This window comes from Panthera onca, chromosome E1 (assembly GCF_046562875.1).
Source record: "Panthera onca isolate mPanOnc1 chromosome E1, mPanOnc1 haplotype 2, whole genome shotgun sequence".
In the NCBI taxonomy this organism is placed as follows: Eukaryota; Metazoa; Chordata; class Mammalia; order Carnivora; family Felidae; genus Panthera; species Panthera onca.
The window spans coordinates 35,514,279-35,529,461 of record NC_138352.1 but is presented as its reverse complement, the minus strand read 5'-3'; the positions used below and the strand labels follow the sequence as shown (position 1 = coordinate 35,529,461).

Genomic DNA, 15,183 nt, shown 5'->3' with positions numbered 1-15,183 from the left:
GTATCACATTGATTGTTGAACTATCCTTGCATCCCTGGAATAAACCCCACTTGGTCATGGTATATGATCCTTTTAATGTATTGTTGGACTTGGATTGCTAATATTTCATTGAGGATTTTTGCATCTGTGTTCATCAAGGATATTGGTGGCCTCCTAAAATGTATTTAGAAGCTTTCCCTCCTCTTCAGTTTTTTGGAAGAGTTTGAGAAAGATTGGTATACATTTTCTTTGAGTGTGTGGTAGAAAACTCCAGTGAAGCTATCTGGTCCTGGACTTTTGTTTGTTGGGAGATTTTTCATTACTGTTCATCCTCCTCATGACTAATCAGTCTCTTCAGATTTTCTATTTGTTCATGATACAATCCTGGAAAATTGTATGTTTCTAGGAATTTATCCATTTTTTCTAGGTTGTCCAGCTTGTTAGTGTATAATTATTTCCCCTACACTTTTTAAGTGACTTTTTCAGTGAATGAACAATGCCCGGAATCTTGGAAAGAAGTGGTAAATTCCAATGTCTTCAGGTTGCTGGTGGTAGAACTTTTAACAAGTAGACCTTCTTGCTAAGAAGTCAACATTTATGTTATGTAGCTGACTTCAGAGTCTCTGATACAGTAGTCCGTCTCCTCATGTCTCAGGGAATAATCAAAGATCTCTATAAAGAGGGGCACCTGGGTGGCTCAGTGGGTTAAGCTTCCAATTCTTGATTTCACCTCAGGTCATAATCTCATGGTCATGAGCTCATGGTCTGTGCTGAGCATAGGCCCTGCTTGGGATTCTCTCTCTCTCTCTCTCTCTCTCTCTCTCTGTCCCTCCCCCACTCATGCCCACATGCACTTTCTCTCAAAATAAATTTTTTTTTTTTTTTAAAGATCTCTAGGGGTACCTGGGTGGCTCAGTCAGTTAAGCGCCCCACCTCACCTCAGGTCATGATCTCACCGCTCGTGAGTTCGAGCCCCACATCGGGCTCTGTGCTCACAGCTCAGAGCCTGGAGCCTGCTTCTAGTTCTGTGTCTCCCTCTCTCTGCCCCTCCCCCACTCACGCTCTCTTTCTCTCAAAAATAAAGTTAAAAAAATTTTTTTAAAAATCTCTAAAGAAAGATGGGTTTAACTTTTTAATAACACTAATTTTCAGAGCTCATCATCTTCACAGCCAACTTACCTTCATCCGGTTCTTAATTGCAGCAACCATATCATGGTTTTTAAGAATGAACAGCTTTACTTTAGAGTCTTTGAGAATGCATATCCTTGAGAAGAAAAACCTTGTAAAGACAATATTATGGATTCCTTTTATAAAACTATGTTGGTTGGGGCACCTGGGTGGCTCAGTCGGTTAAGCATCCGACTTCAGCTCAGGTCATGATCTCATGGTTTGTGAGTTCGAGCCCCACGTCGGGCTCTGTGCTGACAGCTTGGAGCCTGGAGCCCACTTTGGAATCTGTGACTCCCTCTCTCTTTGCCTCTCCCCTGCTAATGCTGTGTCTCTCTCTCTCAAAAAATAAACGTTAAAAAAATTTTTTAAAAACTATATTGGTTTTGTGTGTTAGTATTACATTCAGAGTGTACAACCTACAAAAGGATCGTGAAAAGGAAATCACTCTCCTTAGAGTCAAACCACCCTTTCCAGCTTCTGTGGGTCATTCCAGAAATATTCTGCATAATAAAGTTTATATGTTTTTATAGGAAGGATAGGATAGTCTGCATACCGTCCTGCACCTTGCCTTCTTCATGTAATCTATGTGGAAGATTGTTCCACATGAACACACAGAGCTAAAGCTTTTAATTTGAGCCACTTTTTTATTATGAAGGTGAACAGTAAATAACTTGAATTAATTGCCCCTTATCTGTGTTTCTGTCCTTTGTCATGGCATTGTTTTTCTATGAGGACAAATAATTCAAGGTAGAACCAACTAACCCAATTTCCCCCCAGGTAAGCCATCGCTCATATATGTAGTAGTACTTGTTTTTTAAATCATTTTTTAATTTTAATTTTATTACACATTTTCTTAAAAGACAAGTATTCAAACCATGTTAAAAAAAAAAAAAAAACTAACCGTTTTTTTCCAGCTTACCAAACACCCTAAGAAAATCAAGAGGCATTTAGTTGTACAAACTCTCAACAGGTTCAGATGTGGCCCTATCTGCTCATTTGCGTGCCTTTTTTTTTTTTCATTTCGTCCTGTTTGCCAAAACTTATATCATTCAAGACTTCCTCGGTCATTTTACCATCAGGGACCTTAAAAATTAATATGCTTTGGGGCACCTGCGTGGCTCAGTCGGTTAAGCCAACTCTTGATTTCAGCTCAGGTCATGATCTCACGGTTCATGCTGCCTGAGCAGAGTGGACAGTGCAGAGCCTATTTGAGATTCTCTCTCTCGTCTCTCTGCCCCTCTCCTGCTCTTGCTCTCTCTCTCAAAACTAAATTTTAAAAAAATTAACATGTCTTCATATACATCATACATATGGCAAATAAAGACCAATAGAATGACCACATCTTTAATATCCGTGCTCTTGGCTTACTGTCAAGAATCAGATGATGTTGAGTTTTACAGCCAGTTGTGTTCACAGGTCTTTTTACAGCAAAAATATTTTCAGCAATATAGATGATTTCACATTCTAAAAAACACTATTAAACACCTAGGAATTCTTAATGAAATATAACAGTAAGTAGCTAAGCTTACAGAAAGAGGGAAATCTTTAAGGACCAAAACCAAAGGGCACTGGAGCCATTGCTTCCCTGAGGCCATTTGCCAACTGGTAAATATATATAATATATAATGTAATATACCTCTCTCTCTCTCTCTCTCTCTCTCTCTATATATATATATATATGTATATATATGATATATATATTAGCTATATAGTAGCTAATATTTATTGACTACCAGGCTCTGTTCTAAGAACTGCAAATATTAATTGTACAACAACCCCATAATGTGGGTACTATTATTAATTAGACCCATCTTTCAGAGGAAGAAACTAAGACTCAAAAGAAACACATTAGAATCTTAGCTAGTAACACTCCATGAGAGACAGGACACATGACCTTGAGCAAGATGTGAAATTAAAATTTAGATCCCACATATATATAGCTGAGATCTTCAAAGAGCTATTCCTTCAGTGAAAGGGGGAAAAAAAAATCAACTGCCACAAGGATATGTATCTTACAACCTTATCCTTAACTGAAGCCTCAAAAGATTCCAGTAGATAAAACACACCCAAAAAGTGAGCTCACAACCCCAAATTACAAAACATAAGGAAAAAAGTTGTTATATATAAGAGACCATTACAAACCAAGTGATCTGATACTGGAAGTACTGGGTGCAGAAGACAGAATGATATGCTTTGGGGTGGCTCAGTCAGTTAAGCGTCCAACTCTTGATTTTGGCTCATGATCTCCCATTTCATGAAATCGAGCCCCACATCAAGCTCTGCACTAAAAGCACGAATTGGAATTGTCTCTCTCCCTCTCTCTGCACCCCCTTCTCTCTCTCAAAATAAATAAACTTAAAAAATGATTATGCTATAAAATACTGAGAAATGAAGGTATGATAGCATACTTCAAAAAAAAAAAAAAAAAGCCAAGTAAGAAGTAAAAGTCAGCCAGGCTGCCCGGGTGGCTCAGTTGGTTAAATGTCCGATTTCAGCTCAGGTCATGATCTCAGGGTTTGTGGGTTGAGCCCCGCGTTGGACTTTGCTGACAGCTCAGAGCCTGGAACCTATTGCAAATCCTGTGTCTCCCTCTCTCTCTCTCTGCCCTCCCCACCCCCTCCCACCCCCAGCTCGCACTCTGTCTCTGTCAAAACTGAATAAATGTTTAAAAAGAAAAAAAGTCAACTGAACTATGACCAGGAAAATTTGAAAAATAATAAACTTACACAAATGAAAAGAAAGTCATTGGATGTAAAAATAGATTTGATAGGTTAAACAGTTCCAATTGAACACTGTCAAAGAAAACAAACTAAAACTTGTGAAAGATTACCCAGAATACATTACCTAATGTACAGCAGAAACAAATTTGCACAGGAAATAATAAAAGACATTAAGAGACTTGGGGGATAGAGTGACCAAGATCGACTCTGTATAAAATTGAAGTCCCAAAGATAACAGAAGATAGACAAAATTAAATAGCTGAAATACTCCTAGATTTTGTCATAGTAGGGAATCATTGAATTTAGGAAACACTAATCATAAGCAGGATAGATAGCATGTTCTAGTGGAACTGCGGGATGACAAAGTGGCCTTAAATGTAACAAAAAATTGCCTAAAAAGAATAGCTAGCATTGAAAACTCAACAGCAACAATCGAAGCTAGAAGACAACAGAATGATCCGACTAGTCAACGTTTTGAGAAGAAAGAAATGTTAACCCAGAATTACAAACTATCATTTAGTGCAAAGACATAAAAGATATTTTCGTAATAACACAGATTCAGTTTACTATGAATAGATCATTACCGTCAGCAAATTCCAAAGAATGTACTTCAAGAAGAATAAGCAGATCTCCAGTGCAAGAATGGTGAACAAACTGGTGAATGTGTGGGGAAAACTAAGCAAACGCCGGCTGCATACAGCAAGAATAATAATGTCTAGTTGGGAGGGGAATAAAGTCAGACAGGGATTCTCTAAGCTGCAATACACATACCCGTGGAGATAAGTGAAGGCTCCAGGAGGCACACAGGCACATATATTTTTAAGGGAGTCAACTTCAATATGTTTCCGCCATCCTCATTCTCCAGGGTGTTCACCTTGCCCTTCACAATCCCCATTCGGCTTCACCCAAGAAAGACACACTTCCTACACTGTAACGATTACTGTGGTGCAGTGGCCCTGTGTGTAAAACTCCTGGTTGCTAAGTAAAAGGGAAAATACGAAACTGTTTTTGTGTATAAAGCCCTCGCCTCTTTTCATCTCGCTGCTCTCAGATAACACATCAATCCTGAGAGATAGATAACCTCTTGAAAGTAAAGCAAAGAGAGCATTAGTAAGAAATATTGAGACTGGCAGAATTTTACTTCATTCAGGCAACAAATTCATACCACAGCTCTGACTGTCTTAAAATTCAGAAGTGAGCAGGTTTTTTATGGAAACATGTGTAAAATGAAGCCAGACTTTTTCTAACAGAAAATAAATCTATTTTGACTGCTTAGTTTGCCAATAAGGACTTTCCAATCAGTTCATATGGTAGTCATGTTTTCCATAATTAGAATTAGCTGGGAATCTGCAGCTACCAAGTTCTGACAAAAATATATTTGAAGCAAAAGATTAAAAAATTATCAAAAAATATTGTACAAATGTTGGCAAGAATGTGAGAAGTTGGAATCCTTGTGCATTGCTGATGGGAATGGAGAATGGTGCAGCCGCTATGGGAAAGTGTGGCGGTTCCTAAACTTAGAATTATTTTTTGATCCAGCAATCCAATTCTGAGTATATACATAAAAGAACTGAGAGCAGGAACTTAAACAGATACTTGAACACCAATATTCATAGCATTGATTCGCCATAGCCAAAAGGTGGAAACAGCCCAAATGTCCATCCAAGGATGAGTAGATAAACAAAGTGTGGTGTGTATATATACACTATGGAATGTTACTCAGACTTTAAAAGGAAGGAAATGCTGACACGCGATACATAGAGGAGCCTTGAACACATCATGCTACATGAAATAAGCCAGACACCAAAGAAAAAAATATTGTATGATTCTACTTACATGAGGTAACTAGAAGGGTCAAACTCATAGAAGGTAAGTATACTGGGTACCAGGAGGAGGGGGGAGAGAGGGCGTGAGTTTGCAATGGAGCATTAATCATCATAGGTATGGAACTTCGAAATGATGGAGCCGCCTGATGGTGATGGCTGAACAACAATGTGAATGTACTTACTGCTCCTGAACTGTACCCTTAAAATGTTTAAAATGGTAAAATTTGTGTATATCTTACCACAATTAAAAATATATATAGATGGGGCGCCTGGGTGGCTCGGTCGGTTGGGCGGCCGACTTCAGCTCAGGTCATGATCTCGCGGTCCGTGAGGGCTGTGAGTTCTAGCCCCGCGTCGGGCTCTGTGCTGACAGCTCAGAGCCTGGTGCCTGTTTCAGATTCTGTGTCTCCCTCTCTCTGACCCTCCCCCGTTCATGCTCTGTCTCTCTCTGTCTCAAAAATAAATAAATGTTAAAAACATATATATATATATATATATATATATATATGTAGATGAAGCTGTGATGTCCCAGAAATGGATGTTCAATAATTAGATAACTTATTTTGTCTCTTTTCTAAGTCACAAAGTCAGTTTAAGGATATAAAATAAATTCATTGCAACTTTAAAGGCTCATTTCTGGACTCTCAATTCTATTTCATTGACCTATATGTCTGTCTTTATAGCCATCGCTGGTGTCTTGATTACTGCAGCTTTGCAGTTAAGTTTTGAAATCGGGAAGTGTGAAGTCCCCCAACTTTATTCTTTTGCAAGACTATTTTGGCTCTTCTGCGTCCCTTGCATTTCCATATGAATTTTAGAATCAGCTTGTTAATTTCTGCAGCGGCCAGATGAGATTTTGGTAAGCATTGCATGAATCTGTGGAGCAGTTTGGGGAATTTGCCATGTACACAATATTAAATCTTTCAATCCACGAACATGAGATGTCTCTCCATTTATTTAGTTCTTTCAGTTCTTTCAAGGTTTCGTAGTTTTCAGTGTACAAGTCTTGCACTTCCTTTGTTAAGTGTATTTCCAAATAGTTACTTTTGATGGAATTTTCTTAATTTCATTTTCAGATTGTTCATTGCTAATATATAAAAATACAATCGAGGGGCGCCTGGGTGGCTCAGTCGGTTGAGCGTCCAACTCTTGATTTCAGCTCAGGTCATGATCCCAGGGTTGTGGGATCGAGCCCCGTGTCGAGCTCCATGCTGAATGTGGAGTCTGCTCGGGATTTTTGCTCTCTCACTGTGTCTCTCTCTCAAAAAAAAATAAATAAATAATACAATTGATTTTTGTATGTATATATATTTTTTAGTTTTTTTAACGTTTATCTATTTTTGAGAGATAGCACAAGCAGAGGACGGGCAGAGAGAGACACACAGAATCCAAAGCAGGCTCCAGGCTCCGAGCTGTCAGCAAAGAGCCCAGTGCAGGGCTCAAACCCACAAACTGTGAGATTATAACCTGAGGCGAACTCAGCCACTTAACCGACTGAGCCACCCAGGCGCCCCGGATTTTTGTATATTGATATTTATCCCACAACCTGGCTGAACTCACTGATTAGTTCTAAGAATTTTTTTATGTATTCCCCTTAGGATTTTATAATAAAGTTTAACATCCTCTGGAAAAACATTGTAATCCAAAAATTCTACCTAAAGCTTTCCTGTTTTTTATTCCCCTGAGGGCAAAACAGAATAATGAGAAGTTTCCAGTTATGTGGGGGTTTTTTTAATTTTATTTTTTATTTTTTAAAATTTACATCCAAATTAGTTAACATATAGTGAAACAATGATTTCAGGAGTACATTCCTTAATGCCCTTTACCCATTTAGCCCATCCCCCCTCCCACGACCCCTCCAGTAACCCTGTTTGTTCTCCATATTTATGAGTCTCTTCTGTTTTGTCCCCCCCCCTTTTTTTATATTATTTTTGTTTCCCTTCCCTTATGTTCATCTGTTTTTTTGAAAAAAATGCTTGTGCCATTTAATAAGGAAAACTTTTGTTTTTTGTTTTTTTAATTTTGGGGGGCAGGTAGTCTTGGCTATCTCTGTCCTGCCAAGAACTATTTCTTTTGAAAGATGTCAAACTTGGGGCGCCTGGGTGGCTCAGTCGGTTAAGCGGCCGACTTTGGCTCAGGTCATGATCTCGCGGCTCGTGAGTTCGAGCCCCGCGTCGGGCTCTGTGCTGACAGCTCGGAGCCTGGAGCCTGTTTCAGATTCTGTGTCTCCCCCTCTCTCTGACCCTCCCCTGTTCATGCTCTGTCTCTCCCTGTCTCAAAAATAAATAAAACGTTAAAAAAAAATTTTTAAAAAAGAAAAAGAAAGATGTCAAACCTATTAAAAAGTGGAAAGAAATAATACAGTTGACTGTTGAACAATATGGGTTTGAGCTGTGTAGGTCCACTTATCGTGGATTTATTACAAAACAATATTATTAATGTATTTTCTCTTATGATTTTTCTTAACATTTTCTTTTCTCTAGGTGTTCTATAAGAATACAGTATATATGATACATAGAACATATAAAATACATGTTAATCGACTATGTTATAGGTAAGGCTTTCAGTCAAACAGCAGCCTATTAATTTGGTGGGGGGTTATAAGTTATACAGATCTTTAACTGCCGGGGGGGGGTGTCAGCACCCCTAGCCCCTCATTGTTCAGGGGTCAACTGAATGATGAAAACCCAAATAAGGGTGCCTAGGTGGCTCAGTCGGTTAAGCATCTGACTCTTGATTTCAGCTCAGGTCATGATCTCATGGTTTATGGACTCAAGCCCCGCATCGGGTTCTGCACTGACAGTGTGGAGCCTGCTTGGGATTCTCTCTCTCCCTCTCTCTGCACCCTCCCACCCCACTCATACTTTCTCTTTCTCTCAAAATAAGTAAATAAATGTTTAAAAAAAAAAAGAAGAAGAAGAAAGAAAGAAAACCCAAATACTCTTCGTCTAGATTCACCACATTTATTAATCTATACACAAATATGTGTGTATGTATATATATATATATATATATATATATATACACACACATGTATATTTATGTATACAAATATATATATACTTTTTAAAGTTTTTTGCTGAGGGGCACCTGGGTGGCTCGTGGCTCAGTTAAACATCTGACTTTGGCTCAGGTCATGAACTCACAGTTTGTGAGTTTGAGCCCCACATCGGGCTCTGTCCTGACAGCTCAGAGCCTGGAGCCTGCTTCGGATTCTGTGTCTCCCTCTTCTCTCTGCCCCTCCCCTGCTTGTGCTCACTCGCTCTCGCTCTCTAGCTCTTTCTCTCTCTCAAAAACAAACATTAAAAAAAATTTTTTTAAGTTTTGCTGAAACGCCATGAAACTTCACTTCTAATGTATCTCAGAAAACAAGGCCATTATCCTAAATAACTACAATTCTGTCATACCTAAGAAATTTAACAATTGGTGTTCTACCTAATATCCGGGACATGTTCAATTTCTCTAATTCTCCTCGAAATTTTATTTATAGCTGGCTTCCCCTCCCCCCCCCCCCCCAATTGAGGATCTAGCCCAGGATCACGTCTTGCATTTGGTCATCAGGTCTTTTTAGCATCCTCTAATAGGAAAGAACTTCTGCTTTTCTCTTTCGTGGCATTTGGCACGTATGAAGGTGCAAATCCAACTGTCACGTAGAATGTCCCAGAAAGATCTGGATTTTGCTGGATGGGTTTCCTCATGATCAGATTCAGCTTAAGCAATTTTGGAAAGACTATTACAGAGGTGATGTGTACTTCCCGTTCCATCAAGTCAGGAGGCGTAACCATTTGTCCCATTTTGGGTGATGCTAAGTTTGATCGTTTGATCAAGGTTGTCACTGCCAGGTCTCTCCGTGGTAAAAGTGCCCTTTCCCTTTGTAATTAAGAAGCAACCTATGGGAAGGTGCTTCGAGAGGCCACATCTGATTCCTCAACAAACTCATCCAGTGCCATCTACCGATGACCTTTGCCCCGATTGTTTACTCTGTTAGTATTCAGGAAGTACTGCTTTCCTAATTTTCTCATTCCTTTTACACTTGACTTTTTCTTTCAGACCCCAAGTAGGTCCTGCCGTGTAGTGAAGGACTCATCAAAATTTCTCTGAGTACATGAACATACCTTCCATGAAGGTTCTGAAACTGCCCCTAAAGGAACCTGTGGCAAACACTGTTCGTGGACCGCTGAAATCTCTCCTTCCTCGGCGCAAGACCAGACTACATTCCCAGGCCCTGGGTGGTAAGGAGGGCCTATGTCAAAATTTTCTCCAGAGATGTGTGCCACTCCCAGGCCGAGGCCCAGGGGCGACAGAGGTACTCCCTCCATGCTTTCTTTCTACTTACTAACTAGAACCCATGGCCACCTGGCTTTGACCATGAAGCTGCCAATGGCCGAGAGTAGGAATTCAGTAAGCTACAACCACCACAGGTCAAATCGAGGCCCAATTCCTGCTTTTTTTTCCCCCCAATGCCTATTTTTGTAAATAAGGTTTTATTGGAACATGGCCACATTTGCTCATGTACATATTGTCTGTAGTTGCTTTCACATAACAAGTGGCATGGCCTACAAAGCCTAAAATATTTATTGTCTGGCCACTTACACAAGTTCGCCAACCCCTGCTCTAGGATCAGTAGGCACTCGACAAGTGAGAAATGTTAACTCTGTCGTTACATGGGCCCTTTACTTCCATAATCAAATGTATTTGAAACACATCTTGAAAATAGCCTGACCCTAATATGTCCAGCTCTTTCCTTTTTTAACTGTTACACTTCTGGAAACACATGATCTACTTACACAAACTCCAGATCTTGCTTCCAGCCCTCCCCGCACATCGGTCTACCTTGTGCATTTGGGAACAGATGAATCTTCCTAAAACATCATCCCTATCTGCCTTGTTCAAGATCTCCCACTGTCTCTCTCTATGGCCCTGACATCAAACCTAATGGGCTTTTAGCTTTCTAGACTCAGTAACCTGACCCTTCCTCCCCAAATCAAACTTAGCTCCACTCCTACCTGACAGCCAGAGCTGGGACTAGGGTGAGGTGAGTGAGACACTCCCCAAGGTGCAAAAAGAAAGTGTTTGCTGGGTACTAAGAACTCAGCCATAGGGATAGATAATACCTTAATGCAATATCTTTTTGAAAAAATCAAAATCACAGGGAGCCTGGGTGGCTCGGTCGGTGAAGCGTCCAACTTTGGCGCAGGTCAGGATCTCACGGTTCATGAGTTCGGGCTCTGTGCTGACAGCTCAGAGCCCGGAGCCTCCTTCGGATTCTGTGTCTCCCTCCCTCTCTGCCCCGCCCCCGCTTGTGCTCTCCTCTGAGTCTCTCTCTCTCTCTCTCTCTCTCTCTCTCTCTCTCTCAAAAATAAACATTAAAAAAATTAAATAAATCAAAATCAGTGCAAAAAGATCTATGAACAACAAAATAGCCACATTTTAAACCGAGCCTTTGTGAATTGGCCTCCACCTGCTCTGCCCCTCCTCCCAAGTTCACAGGTTCTTGGACCTGAAAAGGAGGTAATCACTCAAAACAGCTGGCCAGAAGCCTTCTGCCTCAGGGAAACCTACAGATCTCAAGAGATCACTCTGAATCCACCCCACCCCCCCTCCTCCGCAGCCTCCTTGCTACACCTCTAGCACCAATAGAATCTTAGTTGGTCTTTTTTTTTTTAAGTTTATTTATTTTGAGAGAGGCAGAGACAGCACGTGAGCAGGGGAGGGGCAGGGAAAGAGAGGGAAAGACAGAATCCAAAGCAGGCTCCGCCCTGTCAGCACAGAGCCCAACGCGGGGCTCGAACTCACAAAACTGAGCTCATCACCTGAGGCGAAACCAGAATCGGCTGCTTAACCAACTGAGCCACCCAGGCGCCCCAGAATCTTAGCTTCTGTTAATGGACGTTTTGGTTTTGAGGCGTGAAGCCATCAGCTGACTCTACGGCCACAGTGGCTTTCCCGGTCTCATCATTTTCCGTTAGCAGGTGACAATCTCCATGCGGCAGGACGCTTTCATATCTCGTCCCCTCAACAAGGACTCCAGCTCTGCGTCAGTAAAATGAAGATAGGGAACCCACAGCCTAGCAGCAAAGGTGCGCGGAGACATGCGCTCAGATCAACACTGGTGCGAAAGGAACAAACGTGTCACCGAGAGTGGTACAGACAGGCTCAGAGCCAGCAGCGGTGACACCAAATAGAGGCCAGCAGCGGGGGAAGGCCTTTGGCCCTTCAAATATGCCGGGCTGGGGGAAGTGTGGGTGCATTTTAAGTAGATGGGAAAGTGAACCGAGAGCGGAGAACTACAGTTGCTTCCGGAAGGAAAGCAGCGGGGTCCCTTCCTCGGAGCGCCTCTCGCGCTAGAATTCCACTTCCCACCACCGCGGGGGCGCTGCTGGGCTAACGGTGTTTGTCTCATCACAATACGAGTGATTTCCAGAAGGTGCTGACGACCACTGCCACTGCTCACTCAGAAAGACAGGGTGACAGCTCAAGACCCCCTCTTTTTTTCTTTTTTCTTAAGCCACTCTTTGACTTACTCTTTGCTTTGGGTGAGGGAATCCGCTGATCGACGGCCGTGTCCTCCCTCCTCCCCAGACCAATCTGCCTCCTACCACTTCTCTGACCTCCAGTTTAGAGCGGCAGTGCCCCCCACTGAAGGAATTTCAAACAGAAGACAGCAGCTGCACGGAGATTTTTTTTTTTTTTTTTTTTTTTTTTGGACCGAAGAGCCCTGCGGGGAAAGTGCTTGGCCTTGAAAGTCTTTATCTACAGATAACAAACTTGGCTGGGTGAGAGGTTTTCTGAGGAACACTCACATAAGCAGCTGTACGCTTACCACGTTCCCGGGGAAATCCCAGCGGGGGGAGGGGAGGGGGGGTGGCCCCCACACACTCTCCCCTGCCCCCCCAGCAAGCAGTTCTAATCCGCGGGGAGTACAGCCTAAGTGGGGCCGCCTTGTCCTGGGAGCCACCTTTGGGGGCGGGGCAGAGCACACCTTGCCAGGTCCCTCCGGAGTAACGCGTAGAGTGCTCCACCTGCGCAACAGGCCCTGGGCTGCCAGGACTTTGTGTTCTGGCAGCCTTCAAGCCACCCCACAAGGAACCTTCACCTCCCTCCCCTGCTATGCTCCCCTTCCAGCCGGCTCTTGACTGTCCTCCATAGTAAACACCCCCTCCTGTCCGGAGCCCAGACCCCTCCTCCCAGGCCCCCTCCTCCCAGACCCCTCAGCCTTCACCGCCTGCCAGAACTGACACCTGACTCCCCCGCTCTCCAAGGTCTCGGCTTCCCCACAGCCCTCCCCCCTGTTGGCCGTTCATTTTTTTTCACACACCAGCCTCCCTGCTCCCCAAGGCCACAACCTCCGCTCTCTGAGGTTTGAGCCATGCCTTGGCCCATGCCCACCTCCTCCTGGGTGCTCTCCTGACTCTACCTTGGCAACAGCCTTCTCACCCCCATCCCAGGTGGTCTTCACCGTCCATCCATCCAGCACCTTGGGCTCTCTGTCCCTTGACTCCATCTCCAAACACCTTCCCCTCCTCTCCATTTCGGCCCACACCTCCCCCTGCACGGAACCTCTTCCCAACACCAGGAATTCGGACATCGTGCCCCCCTGTCATAATTTCCCAACCCTCTGGCCTCTTCATCCGGTGACTCCCACCCTGCCAGCACTGCCTCCTCAGCCTCACGTTCATTCCCTTCTCCGCCTTCTCCCAGGCTGCCAGCCCCTCTGGCCCATGGGGCTTCCTCCCCATCCAGCTTGAAACGCATGTTCCGCCTCTTCAATCCACCCTTCTCATCCAACGTCTCAAAATCACCAGTGTGTTTCTTTTAACTCTTTTTGAAGTTTATTTGGTGGGGGAGGGGGAGAGAGAGAGGAGAGAGAGAATCCCAACGGGGCTCTGTGCGCTCTCAGCACACAGCCCCAATGCGGGGCTTGATCTCACAAACCATGAGATCGTGACCTGAGCCGAGATCAAGAGTCAGTCGCTTCACCGACTGAGCCACTCCTCACCGATGTCTTTCCGAACCTCAGCCCTAGAGGAGTCAACAGCCTTTTTTCTTTTTTTCTTAGACAGAGAGAGAGAGAGAGAGAGAATGCTCATAAGCAGGGGAGAGGGGCAAAAGTAGAGAAAAAAACAACTTTTTTTTTTTGAGAAACAGAGAAAAATCTCAAGCAGGCTCCACGATCAGCACAGAGCCTGACACAGGGCTCAATCCCATGACTCTGGGATCAGGACCTGAGCAGAAATCAAGAGTCAGACGCTCAACAGCCTGAACCACCCAGGCACCCTCAAGAGCCTTTTTGCTGAGGAGACCCCACCCTGGAGAAAAGTACACAGCCTCGGAGATTGGGCCTCCAGATCGTTGGCCACCCACCTCAGCTGGGCCCTCTACACTGCCACCAATCTCTCTGTTCTAGTGCCAAGGGGCCCGTCCTGGGGAGCACAGAGCTCCTCTGACTTAACCCTAACCCTCCCATTCTCTCCAGCTCCTCAGGGGCCTTGAGCCACATTTCCTGCTCTCTTCCCTCCTGCAAGGACAACCTTCCTCCCTCACCCGGAAACCTCAAACAGCATCTAAGTAAGTGAAAAGCGTTCTAGTCAATCTGAGAAATACGGAGGCCATCTCTGGAGCTCATCTCCCTCCAGCCACTGCCCCCTCTCTCTCCTCTCCTTCCTAACCGGTCTACACTCCCTGCCTCCCTTCCCCACCTCCTTACTCCCTGTCCTGCTGTCATGTGCCCCCTGCCTCCACCACACCTGTGCTCTCTCACAGGGCCACCGCAGGGGCCATTCAGTGTTGCTCTGACCCAGCTGACCCTCCTCCCCATCATGTTTGGGACATCACCCTCCTGTTGTGCACCTGTATCTCAGCCCCCTCCTCACCCCCCCCCCCCCCAGGATGGAGCACCCTTAAGACAGGCCCTTTGCTCTCAACACCAACCGCCATCAAACGCGGATGCCCCACTATCTACGTATCCAAACAGGTTCATCCAGCTGCCCCCGAGACTCCTCCACTCAGACGCTATGGAGACTGCTCAGTGTCAACACAGCCAGAACCCGATTACCTTCTCTTCAGCTCACTTCTGTGTCCCAGTCGGTGGGACATTCAGTGAATGGCTGGGCCCAGCGGGCAGTTAAAGATCAATATTTACAGAACCAGGGGCGCCTGGGTGGCTTAGGCAGTTAATGGCGGACTTTGGCTCCGGTCACGATCTCGCTGTTGGTGAGCTCGGGGAGTGCGAGCCCCGCATCCGGCTCTGCCCCGACGGTGTGGAGCCTGCTTTGAATTCTCTCTGTCCCACTTATGATCGCGCGCGCTCTCTCTCTTTCTCTCCAAGTAAGTAAGTGAATTAAAAATATATATATTTGCAGAATGAATAAATCCTCCCTCATTCATCACAACCAATCCCTGCCCCAGCCAAGACCCGCCCATCCTCTTGCTATATCCCTGTGCTTCTTGCTTAATTGAAGTTGGCTCTCCCCTAGGCAGCCTTCAGA

At 44.2% G+C, this 15,183-nt stretch overlaps 1 long non-coding RNA gene across 1 annotated transcript; it reads left to right on the top strand.

Annotated features, from left to right (window-relative positions):
• Positions 1–11,395: 11,395 nt before the first annotated feature.
• Positions 11,396–14,761, top strand: LOC132688035 (uncharacterized). Its single transcript, XR_009614392.3, has 3 exons — positions 11,396–12,508; positions 14,172–14,263; positions 14,670–14,761. It is a non-coding gene; the product is annotated as an uncharacterized LOC132688035 (long non-coding RNA).
• Positions 14,762–15,183: the final 422 nt, after the last annotated feature.